This window comes from Lissotriton vulgaris, chromosome 12 (assembly GCF_964263255.1).
Source record: "Lissotriton vulgaris chromosome 12, aLisVul1.2, whole genome shotgun sequence".
NCBI lineage: Eukaryota > Metazoa > Chordata > Amphibia > Caudata > Salamandridae > Lissotriton > Lissotriton vulgaris.
Window position 1 is genome coordinate 123,565,892 of NC_141700.1, and position 17,287 is coordinate 123,583,178.

Sequence of the window (17,287 nt, forward strand, 5' to 3'; positions counted from 1 at the left end):
GCATGAGTGCACTATATAACTTCACATTCACAGTTGTCTGGCGAGAATTACCTCTATGGGGTAGACTGGAGACAACCTCAGGTTGAGTGTCTTACTTATGATGGTATGTGTCAGGTTTTGAGAGACTCCTCAAAGCAAGTGAAGATTTGACAATATTGGTAGTTATTAGTAGTGCAGTGATGCCTACAGTTGCAGATTGTACTTGGTAGATTTCAACAGACAAGCATCTTTCGTAAAAGATGATCTGATTCAATAGCTTTGTATCCCCCTGTGCCTCAAAACCTTTGCTGTCCGCATCAGAAAAATGGTGCGAAGAACTTTCTGAGTTCTTCGTTGAAAAAATTGCCAAAATTCAGGTGGACCTGCAAAATGTACGTAATGGCCCCTCCTCTCTTTTGACAACTTCGCTTCCTATAATGCCCAGTCGCACTGCCAAACTGGCCAACTTTACCCCTCAACTAGATTCTGATATCACTGCCATTGTTGCTGCCCTAAAATCCGGATCTCCCTCGGACCCATGCCCGGCCAGAGTACTTGCGGGTGTTGCGGAATCGGTGGGAAATGAGGTAACCCAAATTATTAACCTCTCGCTCCACTCAGCTATTGTTCCGGATTGTTGGAAACAAGCAAAACTGCTCCCACTATTAAAAAAAAATGGACTTGACCCGGCCACCCCGTCCAATTTTCGACCAATATCTTTGCTGCCAGCGCTTGCAAAAATATGCGAAAAGATTGTTTTTAATCATCTAGAGAAATTTGTGGAATCTACGGAGGCCCTTCATCCAGCTCAGTCTGGCTTTAGGGCAGCCTACAGTACAGAGACGGCTTTAGTCGAAATTTCGGAGGCTATTCGGGAGTGTCTTGACGGGGGCGGCAGAGCGGCTCTGATTTTATTGGACCTCTCTGCCGCCTTCGATACGGTGCCCCACTCTCTTCTACTCTCCAGACTAGCCGATATAGGTATTACTGGCTCCGTATTTGACTGGTTGACCTCTTTTTTAAACAACCGCACGCAACAAGTTTGGTTGCCCCCCTTTGCTTCCACTCCTAAATTGCTTTCTACTGGTGTCCCTCAGGGGTCTATGTTAAGCCCTTTGCTTTTCAATATTTATCTTACCCCTCTGATCTACCTGGCTGAACAGTTAGGGGCAAAAATTATGGCGTACGCCGACGATACGCAATTGTTGTTTACCTGGCCCAAAGACAACCTAGATACGTCGGCGGCCCAACTTTGCCTATCTTCTGTCTTCCAATGGTTAGCTAATGCCCAGTTAAAATGTAACGAAAGCAAATCCGAGATCTTGCTATATGGCTCTTTCCCTGAGGACTTTAGTGACCGTCTTTGGCCTACCGACCTACCCCCTCCAAAAGCTGCGTCAGGCCCAGTGAAGAATTTGGGGGTTTGGTTCGGTAAAAATCTTAAGTTTGAAGACCATATAAACAAAGTTACTGGAGTCTGTTTTTTCACCTTAAAAACTGTGCGCAGGTTTTTCCCTCTATTACCAAAAGAAGCTAAAGAGACTGTTATTCGGGCATTGATACTTTCTCGGTTAGACTACGCCAATGGACTGTTCTCTGGCCTACCGGCTTACCTGATTCATCGCCTTCAGGTTATTCAGAACGCCGCGGCCAGACTCCTGTTCAACGTCCCAAGGCGTTCCAGTGCTCGACCTCTTCTCCGTGCATTGCACTGGCTTCCTGTTGCCCACAGGATTTTGTTTAAAATCCTAGTGCTGGCGTATCGAGCCATTCATCACACTGGGCCTGTCTACTTGAGAAATAGGTTCTCCCTGTACATTCCCAATCGCCCTTTGCGCTCGGCCAATTTGTGCCTAATGACTGTCCCCAAATTCAAATTTTGCAGACTTGGCGGTCAATCGATTTCAGTGAGAGCAGCGAATTCTTGGAATACTTTACCTCTTCATCTAAAAACTGCTCCGACCCTTTGCTCCTTTAAGAAGAGTCTAAAAACCCATCTTTTTAATATTATAGCCTAAACCTCCCCACACCCTGTATTCCTAGATATTTAAGCCCACCTAGTCTGCTCTGCCTTCAACGCGCCAGGATACTATTTTTTTAGTAATAGAGCGCGATATAAAAGCCTTTAATAATAATAATAATAATAATTCGGATTCTTTGGTGTCTATGTGGAGTTAAAGTCAACAAAATGGTTTGAGTATGGCATTTGTGCAAACATTTGAGAAACTATGGTAGCTCTAAGGGTTTCAATTTAGTTCTTAAAGACATAAAACAGAATATGCAGAACTCTTTAATGGGTAGATGCAAGAGTAATTAGTCTATCCTGACTCAAAGATCCTTATCAGCCTACACTAATTCTTTTGATGACGTTTTAGTCTCAGCAGTCTACATCTGGAAGCACATCATCTTAGCATTGAGGATAACAACCTATGGCTCATCCCTGCGCGTAATGGCAAAGAGAGGGAAAAAAGGTGTACTCAGCACTACCTACTGAAATCCCCAAAAATTCAAAAAAATCCAGGCATTTCATCAAGAATTTGTATGTGCTTCTTATCTGCGAACACGACCTGAACAGCCTCTCCTATCTGACAACACGCAACTTATACTTTCCCTTGCAAGATTTCCAACACAAGAAACAAGTTCACCGACTTCATGACCGAAGTCGATAACTGGATGAAAGGCAACTGTCTAAAGCTCAATACCAACAAGACAGAAGTAGTGATCTTCGGCAAGAACACTTCACCATGAGACTGCAACTGGTGGGAAGCTGAACTCAAACTCAACATCCACGCCAGGAACCTCAAAATCATCATCAACGGCAAACTCGATGTGACCGAACAAGTGAATGTTGTCACAGTGTCCTACTTCCACACCTTGAAGATGCTGAGGAAGATCTTCAAAGGGCTCCCAAGCAACAATAGAGAAAACGTCACTCACACTCAAGTAATCAGCAAGTTGGACTTCAAGAACACCCTCTATGGCGGAATCCCCAATCAACTCACCAGAAGGCTACAAACCTCTGTAGCCAGACTCATCTTCAACCTCCCACACAGAGCTCATATCACACAACACCTCAGAGAGCTCCATTGGGTTCTGATACAAAAACGCCCTAGTTTCAAACTCCTTACACACACATGCAAGGCTCTACACAACATAGACCCCACCTGCCAGAACAGGTGCATCTGTTTCCACCGACAGCCCAAACACCGCCACTCTGCATGACTCCTACCGGCACACATTCAATACATACACAGACCAGATCAGGAAGATTTGCGTTCTCTTACATCGCTCCTAAAGTGTAAAACAAGCCCCTGTGAGAAGGTGGCCTGATATGCAGTGCTCACTATTCTAGTGAACACTATGTATCAGTCCAGCAACCCTTATTGATGATTGGTTGTAAGTCAACCTTATAGACCAGCTATCCTAGTAGCGTGGATACGAGCAGTCTAAGGCTAAAGACTCGAGAGGGCGTGTTAAGCCAGCTGTTTACCACACATATACCCCTTGAACACCAAGTGAAAGGACACCACACAAGTGTTATGAAAATAAACAAGTTATTTATTAAGAATCACAACAGCCCTGTACTCTTTATGAGGACAGGGTACTAAGCACAAAACAAAACCTTTACGAAAATACTTAAGTTAGCACAGTATACACAAATGCCCGAGGGGCACGGAAAACCATATACTCTGAAAGTGGAATGCGAAATTACTAGCAGGTAAGTACAGTACTAATAGGCTTTGGAATCGCTAGATCTTGACTATAGAATCTTCAGATTACTTCTAGGAGACCCAGGGGACTCGGGTGCAGAGTGTGCACTCTCACGCGTGATGCGGGACAAAGTCTATGGTAGCTAGTAAAGACAAAGTTAGTGTTCTCGGGCGAACCCGACCTGGTAGGAGGAAAACGAAAGTGGATTCTGACCCTTGGATAGTGAGGCTATGCTGGGGCACCGAAATGCCGAAGTTACCTAGCCCAGGGGCTGCAGCTGCATAGGTCTCAAAAGACGTCGGGAATCCTCGTAGACGGACCAGGAGCCTGGAAGAAAGAAGTTGCTGGCAGGCGACCAGTGAAGAAAGTTCGATGGATCCAAGCCTGGATCGAAGGAAGATGACACCTGAAAGCAGAGGGGACCAAGTTCGTGACTACTAGCCAGTAGTCAGGTGGCACCAGGAGGGCACCGGATGGTAGTCACCTCGACTAGGTGAGTGGGTGACGCTGTGCTCACAGATCTCACGGACCAGGAGGCGTTGTCGGCGACCAGGATGGAGGAGCGAGCTGTCCCACGAAGATTGAAGCTGTCGGCGTCGCTGGACCCAGGATTGGGCAACAAAGCCTTGGCAAATTCAAGCCCACGCGGTGGACTCAAAATGGCGTCTGGAGTGGACCAGGAGGGTCCGGGGTGCTTCTCTGTTGCAAGGAAGCAAGGGCCAGTCTGGAGCAACCAGACCAGCAGCAGTGATGTTGTCGGGCGTCGTGAAGAAGGCCACAAGCCAGCCGGCTAGTAGCCACACAGCGCGGTGAGCACGCAAAAGCAGAAGGGCCCCACGCAGATGGTGGAGATGCTGGAGGGCTGATCTTCGGTGCTGGAGCTGCTCAGGGTTGGGGCTTCTCGGACCCCAAAGCACTCACCAGTGGAGCACACGGTGGGCTTGTTACAAAGAAGTCGTGCAGTCTTGGCGATCGTCGGTCCCTCGAGGTCTCGTCGCACTCACAGTTCTCAGCTTTGCTGTAGAGGTGAGTAGAGGTCAGAGGTGCCAGGGAAGCCGGGTCTCGTCGAGCTGGGTCGTCGGATTCGTGAAGAAGGACTTGCAGCAGACCGCAGTGTTCTTAGGATGGTGCCCGCTTGATGCAGGGTGACTACTCCTTAGCCACAAGGGAGAATCTTGAAGAAGGAAATCTTGATGCCTTTCGCAGAAAGTCGGGTCTTGATTCCAAAGATGATCTAATTTGAACAGGGGGCCCGCTCCCATCTTTATACTAAAAAAGGGGGCTGACCCGGTGACTAGGTCCTGCCTATGGGTGGGACTAGGAGGGGGGTGGTTACACCCCTCTCCCATGCCGGACTTCCCCAGGCCAGGGGCTGGTGTGCCCCTGGAACTGGTTCAGACTGGCCTTTGCGTAGTGAGCACCGGGGTGCCACTCAGCAGTCACCTTCCTGTAAAGCCCTGCCTACCCAGGATACACAAAACCATGTCTGGGATGGTGCTAGCACCGCCCCGGACAGGAAACCCTTTGTCCAAGCCTCCCTCGCTGGAAGGACTCCCAGCAGCAGGAGGTCAGACTCGTGTCTGTGGTGGCAGCATCCATTTTGTGGAGCTGAGGCTTTAGTTAACTTTAACCGGGGTTCACAGTTACATACATGTCGCGTCCCTCTAGAAGGGTGGAATGCTAACCCCGTTGCCAGAATTGGCGAGGGGTTAGTATTCCAATTCGTATGACACCTTACTTGACATGTTTTGATAAAGCAATACCAAAGTTAGCATTTAACCGCGAGGATTATAATGCACTTAAGAGTATATGGTATGCGATATCATGGAACAGCTATTAGGACTTGGTTCCGCAAGCTGCAGACAGGCTCAGCTCATGCCAGAGCACCATCTCACACGATTCCACGCACTCTGCCTTCAGGATTGTCAAGGCCTGCCATAGGAGTGACTGATAGGAATCTGTGTGTCCATTTTAGGGTTAGGTATAGGTATACTACACCTACAGCAAAGGGTGATTACACGACTTTGCCCCAGCTGTCATGCAGCCAGTTGTGTCAAATTTAGGAGGCCAGCCAGGGGTGGCATAATACATGCTGCAGCCCCTGGCAGCCCTGGGTACACCTATGCCCTGAGTTACAGGGTCTGATAAGGTGGCCCAGTACCAATTGGTAAATGCACCTAGGGTACATGTTGTAATTTAGAGAGAGAACAGCCAGGCTGTGGGTCTGATTGGCAGGCCCACAGCCAGAGAAAGTCGTAAACCAGTGAAACAAAAGCAAAAAATCTGGGTGATCATAGGATTGCAGACCCTACTCTCCTACATGACCCCCCCCCAAACTTTGGGACAATAAGCTAACCTTGACCAGGTGAGTCTTCTTGTTCTAAGTGGAAATATCTGGAGAGCCCATCGGCATTGCCATGATCAGTACCAGGTCTATGTTCCACTGTAAAGTCCATCCCCTGTAGGGAAATGGACCACCTAAGCAGTTTGGGGTTTTCACCCTTCATCTGATTTAGCCACAAGAGGGGCTTATGGTCGGTCTGAATCTTGAAGTGAGTGCCAAACAAGTACGGCCTCAGCTTCGTCAGGGCCCAAACCACAGCAAAGGCCTCCCTCTCAATAGCTGACCAATTCTTCTCTCTGGGGGTCAGCCTTCTGCTTATAAAAGCAATGGGCTGGTCTTGACCATCAAAATTCAGTTGAGAAAGAACAGCTCCCACACCCAACTCAGAAGCATCTGTTTGGACAATGAATGGTTTGGAGTAGTCTGGACTCTTAAGGATAGGTGCTGTGCACATGGCCTGCTTTAGGTCATCGAATGCTTTTTGACAGCCTGCTGTCCACTGAACCTTTTTTGGCATTTTCTTACTTGTCAGTTCATTTAATGGTGTCACAATTGAACCATAGTTCCTGACAAACTTTCTGTAGTATCCAGTCAGGCCCAAGAAAGCTTGAACCTGAGTCTGGGTGGTTGGAGGAGCCCAGTCCCTGATTGACTGTATTTTGCTCTCCAGTGGTTGAACCTGGCCTCCACCTACAAGGTGGCCCAGGTATACAACCTGTGTCTGCCCTATCTGGCACTTGGTGGCCTTGATAGTGAGGCCTGCTGCTTGCAGAGCCTCTAACACTTTCCTCAGGTGGACCAGGTGATCCTCCCAGGTGGAGCTAAAGACAGCAATATCATCTAGATATGCTGCACAGAAGTCATCCAGCCCAGTAAGGACTTGATTCACCAACCTTTGGAAGGTGGCAGGTGCATTTTTCAGACCAAAGGGCATTACCACAAATTGATAATGCCCACCAGGGGTTGAAAATGCTGTCTTGGGCTTGGCATCCTCAGCTAACCTGATTTGCCAATACCCAGCTGTTAAGTCAAATGTACTTAAGTAGTTGGCAGAAGCCAATCTATCTATAAGTTCATCTGCCCTTGGTATTGGGTGGGCATCAGTCTTAGTGACTGCATTGAGACCCCTGTAGTCTACGCAGAACCTCATCTCTCTCGTACCATCTTGGGTGTGAGGTTTTGGCACTAGAACTACTGGACTAGCCCAAGGGCTATCTGAGGGTTCAATGACTCCCAACTCCAACATTTTCTGCACTTCAGTTTTTATGCAGTCTCTAACATGATCAGGCTGCCTGTAGATTTTACTCTTGACTGGCAGGCTGTCACCAGTGTCAACCTCATGGGTGCACCAATTGGTCTGACTGGGTGTCAGAGAGAACATATGTCTGAAAGACTGAAGAACCTGTTTACAGTCTTTCTGTTGATGCTCAGAGAGGCTGCCACAAAAGACAACACCATCTACTGACCCATCATCAGGATTCTGAGTGAGCAGGTCTGGGAGAGGGTCACTCTCTTCCTCCTGTCCCTCATCTATGGCCATGAGCAAGCTCATGTCCTTCCTGTCGACATATGCTTTGAGCCTGTTGACATGGAGTACCCTGTGGGGGCTCCTGGGAGTTCCAAGGTCCACCAGGTAGGTGACCTCTCCCTTTTGCTCAAGAATTGTGTGGGGCCCAGACCATTTGTCTTTGAGTGCTGCTGGGGCCACTGGCTCCAACACCCACACCTTCTGTCCAGGCTGGTAAACAGTCAGGACAGCCTTTTGGTCATGCCAAGCTTTTTGAAGTTCTTGACTGGCCTTAAGGTTTTCAGATGCCTTCTCCATATACTCAGCCATCCTGGAGCGGAGACCAAGTACATAGTCCACTATGTTGGTTGCAGGTTTTTTGAGAGGTCTCTCCCATCCTTCCTTCACCAAACACAGGGGGCCTCTCACAGGATGCCCATACAAAAGTTCAAAAGGGCTGTAGCCAACCCCCTTTTGTGGGACCTCTCTGTAAGCAAACAGAAGGCAGGGAATCAGGACATCCCATCTACGCCTGAACTTTTCAGGTAGTCCATGAATCATCCCTTTTAGGGTCCTGTTGAACCTTTCAACAAGCCCATTGCATTGTGGATGATAGGGTGTAGTGAATTTGTAATTGACACCACATTCCTTCCACATAGCAGTTAAGTAGCTTGACATGAAGTTTGCACCTCTGTCAGAGACAACCTCCTTAGGGAAGCCCACTCTGGAGAACACTCCAACTAGGGCCCTTGCCACCACAGGTGCTGTGGTGGTCCTAAGTGGAATAGCTTCAGGATACCTGGTGGCATGATCCACTACCACCAGTATAAACTTGTGCCCTGATGCTGTCTGGGGTTCCATTGGACCAACAATGTCAATCCCCACTCTTTCAAAGGGCACCCCCACCACAGGCATTGGTATAAGGGGGGCCTTTGTTGTGCCACCTGACTTACCACTGGCTTGGCAAGTGACACAGGAGCGACAAAACTCCTTGGTATCCTCATTCATGTGAGGCCAGTGAAAGTGTGAGACAAGCCTGTCCCAAGTCTTTGTCTGGCCTAAGTGACCTGCTAAGGGAATCTCATGGGCCAAGGTAAGTAGGAAACCTCTCTGAGACAAGGGTACAACCAGCCTCCTGGTCATGCCAGGCTTGGGGTCTCTTGACTCAGTGTACAGGAGTCCATCTTCCCAGTATACCTTGTGGGTACCTGTGGCGTTCCCAGCAGCCTCAGCAGCAGCCTGCTGTCTGAGGGGTTCAAGAGAAGGGCAGTCTAACTGGTCCTTCCCCAGGTCTTCCCTTGAGGGTCACCCTGAACCCAAGACTTCAACTTGATCAAGTTCAAACTCTCTAGGCTCAGTTTCCCTCAACTCCTTGAGGAAAATTAAATTTTGGCCATGTTGTGTTCCCTAGCGCGTACCCCACCGACTCCATGTACCAGCTTAAAGTGCATGTAACTTCCCTCCTGTGCCAGCTATGAAGACGCAAATACATTTGCGTCCACCGTTAACTTGTCCTCTTTCAGATCCACCATGAATGGATTATGTAGTCCGTTCCTAAGTATGCTATGCCACCGTCTTTTTGTAGTACACTTTTCACATTTTCCTGCTCTAGCCAGAGTAGGCCCTGAATTCCTGCCATCTGAACCTCTTTTGTGGCTCCTGACTCTGCCCAGGCTACCTCTCTACTCGTGAACTCTGTCCTACATTCAGCGCGGCCCCTCGCGCTCAGCTCAAGCCTGCTTTCTGCCAAGACTGACTATAACCTTCGAGTTATCTGTTCCGTTCCCCGAGAATACATTCCTGCCTACTAGATCCTGTAAACATCCTCTCCAGCTGCAGAGCCAAAAAGAGCCGACCTGTCTTAATGCAAGTAATTCATAGCCTCTGTTGCCATGCTTCCATGGAAGGCCCCGTGCCCCCACGCTTCACATATAGACATTCAGGCGCTCATACACGCATCCATAGTTAGCATAGAATAGCCTCTACCCTAGAGACCTTTCCGCCCAGATAGTATAGTTCCTAAACATCAGATATCAGATATGATAGAAGTACAAGTTGATCTGACATGCCAGACTTCTGTCTCTTTCCGTCCGTGTAAATGTCAAGACCCCTGCACCCCGTCAATCACACGTCATGCAGCTGCGCGCGCATCCAAGCTTCCGATTTCTGCTGACATTGCAACATTCTGTTAGCACCACCCCTTGGTGCCACCCACTTGCGTCACCTATCAGTGACGTTTCTAGCACACACCTCTAGTTCACGCCTAGTTTACGCCTCTTGATGATGTATTGGTACCACGTGTATACTGTTATCTTGTCTTCTCTCAGCTGTTACGCCTCTTACATTGAACCTTATGATGTAAATCAAGTATATAAGCTATGTATTGTCAATAAACGAGAGCGCGCTCATCTATCCCTTCTGACACCCCTGTGGTGGTCAGAACATGATATCCTGATTCCTTTATGAGGAATAAAACCCTTAGAAACTCTAACACCACGGACTCTGTTTTCTTTCCTTCTGATTGAGTTATCATTGATTAAGTACTTACCTGCATAGAAATTAAGAGAGTAAATTAATTATTTACGTCATTTTGGCGCCCGAATAGGGACCCCTCCCCCACCTCACGCGCCGGAAGGTGCGTTGCAATCCGTGTCCCCTGCCATCAGTTAGACGGACTACACGTGTACTGGCAGGATTTCCTGCATCCCCCTCTGACCCACGGAGGTGACGAAGACTGCGATCAGTACCCAGACGAGGCGGTGAGGAGTGCGGAGGATCCCGACCAGAGCCCAGCCGAAAGAAGCAAGGTCCGAGGTGTGAAGAGGCCCACCAGTTTTCCGAAGTTTTCCGAAGTTTTCCGAAGTTCTCCGAAGTTTTCCAAAGTTCCGAGCCGAGTCCAGTCGAGTTTTCCGAGGCCTTCTGTTTCCGTGCTTCCCGGTGAGTACCATTGCTGGGTCGTATCTAGACGGGTTTGGGTACGCAAGTCCGGTCTGCACTGTTTTTAGGCAGTGTATCTGTACTGTTTAGCAGTATATCGAGTCTTCCGAATTTCTGCACTGTTACAGCAGTGTATCCGTACTGTTGAGCAGTACACTTAGTTAGCTATGTCTTTAATGTTTTCATGTGATTAATGTTGTGGTATGAATGTGACTGTTTTACTGTGTAATTATTGTATTTCTTGTATCAACTAGCAACTCGTATCAAGGAATAAAAGACCTAGCGTTCAGCAATAAGTAAGCAGGATGCCGTTCCTCAGCAAGTTAAAACAGATCGGAACTAGGAAAGGGTTACTAGAGGAAGAAATTCCTATCCCCCCTAGGGACACTCCAGGCAATTTTATGTATCAAAAACACGGCATAGATGCCATATTATATCTAGATTTATGGGCCGATTACACCAAGCACCTAGACGAGAGACACAGATGGCCTGTTACCGGAACGTGGGATGCTGAGTGCATCATGAGGGTAGAAGAAGTATTATGGAAAAAGAAAGCTAGGCAATCCCAGAAGGACGCCATAGAATTTTGGCGTAAGGAATCACGTAAGCGTGCTGACAAAGCACTTCGTAGAGAAGACAGACTTAAAGAATCAGATAAAGAACGAGAAAACGAATTAGTTACTGAAGGGATCCGAGTAAAAACAGAACAAATAGACCGTGCCCGAAATAATCTTGTAAACGGTATGTATCTCGTAGCAGATGGCCCATCCGAAACGGAATCAGAGATACCGAAAAACTTACCGACACCATTAGTTCCAACTAAAGTAATGCATAAAACTACTAAAGATATATTCCTGAATTCGTATCTAGAGGATGTAGCACCAGCTTACACCAATCTGCCTGTTCGTGCCCTGCCTACTGACAGGGATGGGGGTGGCACTGCGCCCCCAGATAATGTTCCGCCGGTACCGCAACAGACCTCCCCTGTTCCGCCACCTCCGCCACTTCCTCCACTCAAGACGGATCTACCGAAACCAGTACTACCTGATCTTACTAAAAGACAGATTCAAGTCCAGATACAGACTCCGCGGAGAGATAATGCCCAAGCATCCGCCTCAGGAGGTGCGACAGCGGGTCTACAGACCCCGCCACCGACACACAGATTGCATTTAAAGGACACACAGAATCCTTTCCAGTCTCCCTACTCAGCCCGGCTTGAGGCATTCAAAGATAGGATGTCATTCTGCAGATATGATCCAGTACCCGGAAAGGACGATCTAATGGTATTAGCATCACTGCGCTTAAGATCTGCCACCGATAACTTGCTATGTTGTGTAGGAATGCAGGAAGCTCTCGACAGACTATACAAATTCATACAGACAGGGAAAGACCCCGACAGTGTTAAAGCTGCCATGTATAAACAGAAAGTTGACATTCAAAAACAGATATTACGATTCTTCATTAATTGTGTGATAAGAGAACGAGACAGGCCCGGGACAGATCAAAGCGAGTTAGACGCATTAAACAAGTGGGGCCAAAATATAGCAGACGCGAAACATGACAAGGGGACTTGCATAGCCACTATGTCCCAGAAAATTAGAAAGGCAGTATTAACTGCACATCAGGAAGGAAATGATGAAACTTCCGCCGAGGAGGAAGATGAAGATGAAACATCAGAAAAGTCTACAGATATAATAGCATATGTAGGTAGGGGAGCCTACCTTAGGAAAGGTGTCCGTCCAGAAAGCAAGAGAGTCTTTCTCTCTGCCTTAACAAATCCGAACTCTTCTGAACATCAGTTCCAGGAAACTGATAAAAGGCTTCGAGACCGAGTGGGGTACCATGTACTGAACTCTATGGACGAACAGGAACTAGCCCGGTCAGCCGTGTTGTGGGCCGAAAACCCAGACATATATAATGATGACACGTTAGTGCAGACATTCTTGAACCTTTCCCCGGAAGAGCAGAAAATAGCAGGTGTATACATGATTCAGCACCTCCTCATCAAGTTCAGAAACCATCATTCTGATCCAGGTCCTTTACATGAAACATTAGAAGCACTACTCATGGATAGATGGAGAGGTTTTAGTACCAAATTAATACAAATAATTCTAGAACAACGGCGCAAGTATAACACCTTCCTGAGCTCTGAATATGTTCCCGCCCCGCCTCCAGAAAGAAAAATGTACCACATGCAATGCGGTGGTGGCATTGAAAGTCAGAATCCCTTGCGAGAAGTACATCCAGTTATGGGTGAGGATCATACTCTGAAACGTGTGTATGTTCACACACCACTGACTAAGTTAGAACTGTTAGAAATGAAGAAATTAGTTCCGTGCCATGATAAAGACCCTGCGGGTTTTCACAGAGAGCTTAAAGACATGTTACTGATGGGAGATTACACGTATGATGATATTATGAAAATGCTAAAGGTACTGTTGCCCACGGGCATTTACGAGAAATTAAAGGAGAAGGATTGGGAAGTGGGAGAGTCAAAGATAGCATGGGCGGAGATAGAAGACGAAGAAAAGAAACGAGTCCCAGGGTTAGGCCTTGGGGATCTGACTAAAGCATTACCAGGTTTAATAGTACAGGTTCTGCCAAGATTATTGACAACTCGAAAGGAAGATTGGGACGCAATCTCGTCCTGCAAACAGAAACAAGATGAAGATACTAGTGACTTTTATTCAAGATTCGAGAAATGTTTCATTATCAATAGTGGCCTAAAAACTAGTAGCGAGTCATATCCACATCTTTTTGTAACAAAATTAGTAGAGAACGCCCTACCACTAGTTAAAAATAGAGTGTACAAGGTTGAAAGTGCTTGGCAGGCAAATACGCCATCACAGATGTTACAAATGTTACAATATCACCAGAATAGAATTAGGGAAGAACAAGATCAGGAACAGAAACGTATGAAAGACACGAAAATGAAAATGTTAGTAGCTCAGACAATTCCAGCCGAGGGTCATAGAAAAGGTGGGGCCCAGACAAATCATTCTGCCGCTCCCGTTAAAGGGACATGTAATTATTGCAAGCAGCCAGGTCACTACGTCCATGAATGTCCAGTCCTGAAACATAACATTGAGACAGGTAAAACTAAAGAAAGACCGCGTCCGCTTAGACATGAACAGGGTCATCAACAGACCTCACAGAACGAACAGCCAATGCAGAATACACAGCCTATGCATGATCAGTCCCATACCGTACAGACAGTAGCAGTACCGCAGCCACAGCATGCTCAGACACAGCCCGCTGCCGCAACACGACAAGTATCACAACAGATGTACCAGTATGCCCAGTCAGCATATCCAGATTATCAGCGTTATACATGAAACAGCCTAGGGAGGGAAAGTGATTTGCCTCTTATTGAAATTCCTGTAGATCAAGAAGGTCCTTACGTACATAGTCACGTATTAGGAAAAGACAGAAAGTTTTTAATTGACACAGGGGCAAGTCGCACTACTATAAGTCATAATGAAGTCCCAGGGGCACCCCTCTCAGGCTCACAGAATGTTTCCCTTGGTTTTTCAGGACAGCCTATTGTAAATGAAGTATCGGAACCAGTACCACTAGCTGTGGGTCCATTATCTCGAGTTACAGATTTGTTACTTACGAAATCATGTCCCGAAAATCTGTTAGGAATTAAAACACTGAAGGCTCTAGGAGCTATAATTTGCTGTTCCCCGGAGGGAGTCAGACTCTTCCTACGGGATTTCAAGGGTCATTATGTTCTACGTGACTTTGATGTCAGACTGAAAAATGTACCAGATCACTTATGGGCAAAAGGCCCAGCTGATGTAGGTTGTATGCATATCACACCATACCGTGTTACACTCAAGACAGGAGTTGTTCTACCCAGAATCAGACAATACAAGTTACCATCCGATGCTGTAGTGGCTTTACTGAAAATTATTGAAGAGCTTATCGCCCAGGGAGTGGTCGTAGAGACCGACTCCAATATCTGTAATTCGCCTATCATTCCAATTCTTAAACGTACAGACCGCAATGCACCGCCAGTATATCGGCTGGTGATTGATCTTCGAGAACTGAACAAATGCATTGTACCACAGTATCCTGTGGTCCCCGATATCTCCTCCCTGTTAACTGCCATTGATTCAGAAGCAACGTTCTTTACTGTAATCGACCTCAAGAACGCCTTCTTCAGTGTACCCATTGACCCGGAGAGCCAATATCTCTTCGGATTCAGTTTAAATGGACGAAGTTTCAAATTTTCCCGCGCACCTCAAGGATTTACAGAAAGCCCCAGCATCTATAGTCAAGCACTGAAAAGACAACTAGATTGTATCCAAATGCCAGTTAATACCGCTTTACTACAGTACGTCGATGATCTACTGATCACCGCACGAAGTGAGCCCGAATGTGAACAAGCATCTCTGATAGTTTTGCATTTTCTGGCCGACAAGGGACACAAGGTGTCTCCTTCGAAGCTACAATTCTGTGTTCAGCAAGTTGTGTACTTGGGTCACTTGCTGTCCAAAGTGGGGAGACAGCTCACTCCCGATCGCATTCAGTTAATTGTAAACATGCCACGACCCCAGACACAAAAAGAAGTGCGGGCCTTCATAGGCCTCACCTCGTACTGCAGACAATGGATTCCTCAATATGCATTTCTAGCTAAACCACTCATCCAGTTAACAACACAGGAGGCAGCAACTTCGACTGTCCTCCCTTGGACTCAGGAACACACACAAGCCTTTGAGGAATTAAAGAAAGCTTTATGCCAAGCACCAGTTTTAGCGACACCATGTTACAGCAAACCGTTTACACTTTTTGTTACAGAACGTGACGGTACAGCATTGTCTGTCCTCACTCAAGATCAAGCAGGTTCACATAAGCCTTGCGCTTATTTTTCAAGCACATTGGATTCAGTAGCACAGGCACTCCCTGCATGCTTAAAGTCAGTAGCAGCAACAGCGTTAGCAATCAGACAAAGCGACTCAATTGTTTTAGGTCATCAGTTAACAGTACAAGTTCCACATTCTGTAGAGGTTCTGTTAAACAGAACCCAGACTCAACACTTGACTATAGCACGACTGACAGGTTACGAATTGACATTATTCCAGCCACACATAGAAATCAGACGCTGCAGTATCTTGAATCCAGCAACATTGTTACCTACAGTTATGACAGATCCAGCTCCACATGATTGTATAGAGATTATTAATGCAGTAACAAAGCCCAGACGAGATTTAACAGATGTTCCATTGACAAATCCAGACCTGACACTTTATGTGGATGGTTCATGCATGAGAACAAGTACAGGAGAGTTAGTGGCCGCGTATGCCGTGACCACTGAAACTGAAGTTAAAGAAACACATCGTATTGATACATTGTCTGCTCAAGCAGCAGAGCTCATCGCTCTGACCCAAGCCTGTATTCTAGCGAAGAACAGAAATGTTAACATATACACAGATTCCCGTTATGCGTTCGGAGTCGTACACGACTTTGGTATGCTCTGGCAGGAACGAGGTTTTCTGACCTCTCATGGTACAAAGATACAGCATGGTCCTCTCATTCAAGCACTGTTAGAAGCAATACATCTGCCTTCAGGCATATCAGTCATGAAGTGTAAAGCACATACTAAAGCCACAGATTCTGTTTCCCAGGGTAACGACCTGGCAGATCAGACAGCAAAACATACAGCACTGACCGACACTCAGACAACTGACACCACAAAAACAACAGATCCGACAATCTGTATGACAGTCAGAGATCCCACACTAGATGTTATTGACATTCAGACACATGCTACTGCAGACGAAATAAAGAAATGGATCGAACTAGGAGGGATCCAGACAGATCAAGGTTGGATGACGGGAAAATCTACATGGTTTCTCCCTGACTCTATGGTTCAAGTCATGATAAATACAGCACATAGTCCTGCCCACCTGGGAGAGAAAGCCATGCTAGACAGTTTGCAAAATCTCTGGTACAATAAACACTTACGAGCAGCAGCAAAACAGAAAGTGCGTACTTGCATGATCTGTTGTCAGTTCAATCCAGGTAAAAGCGTCCCTGTAGAGCAAGGTGGATTTCATCCTCCCGATCACCCTTTTGAAGTCCTCCAGATGGATTATATCCAGATGGACCGTTGTCGAGGATTTAAATATGTTCTCGTAGTTGTCTGTGCTCTGTCCCGCTGGACCGAAGCATACCCAGTTCCAGATTACACTGCTCCGACCACTGCCAAACAGTTGGTTCGTGAATTTTTCCCACGATACGGCATGCCTCGTGTCGTGTACTCAGATAACGGTCAGCCATTCTCATCCGAATTAATGAAACAAGTTTCCTTGTTACTGGGCTACCAGTGGAAGTTCCATTGTGTCCGACACCCAGAAGCCGCAGGCCTTGTTGAGAGGCATAATCAGACATTAAAGATCCGCCTTGCCAAAATATGTCAGGACAAAGGGGTCGACTGGATAGTCGCTCTGCCAGTGGCACTATTCTATATGAGAATGGTCGCCCATTCGAGATCAGGGCTATCTCCGTACGAAGTGGTCTTTGGCAGACCACCGAATATGTGGGGGACGCCCATTCCTAAAAAAATAACCGATGTTGATTCTAATATGTTGACAGATTACCTTGCCTCCTTGATGTCTGCACTCCAATCATGTCGTTCACAGGTTGCCGCAGCCTTCCCTGACAACACCGATGTGAAGGAGCATGACGTCCGCCCCGGAGATGTTGTGCTAGTCCGAAACTTCGACAGGAAAAGTCCGTTGGAGCCCCGCTGGAAGTCTCCGAAGACCGTTCTACTTACGACAAGGACCGCAGTCAAGTTGGAA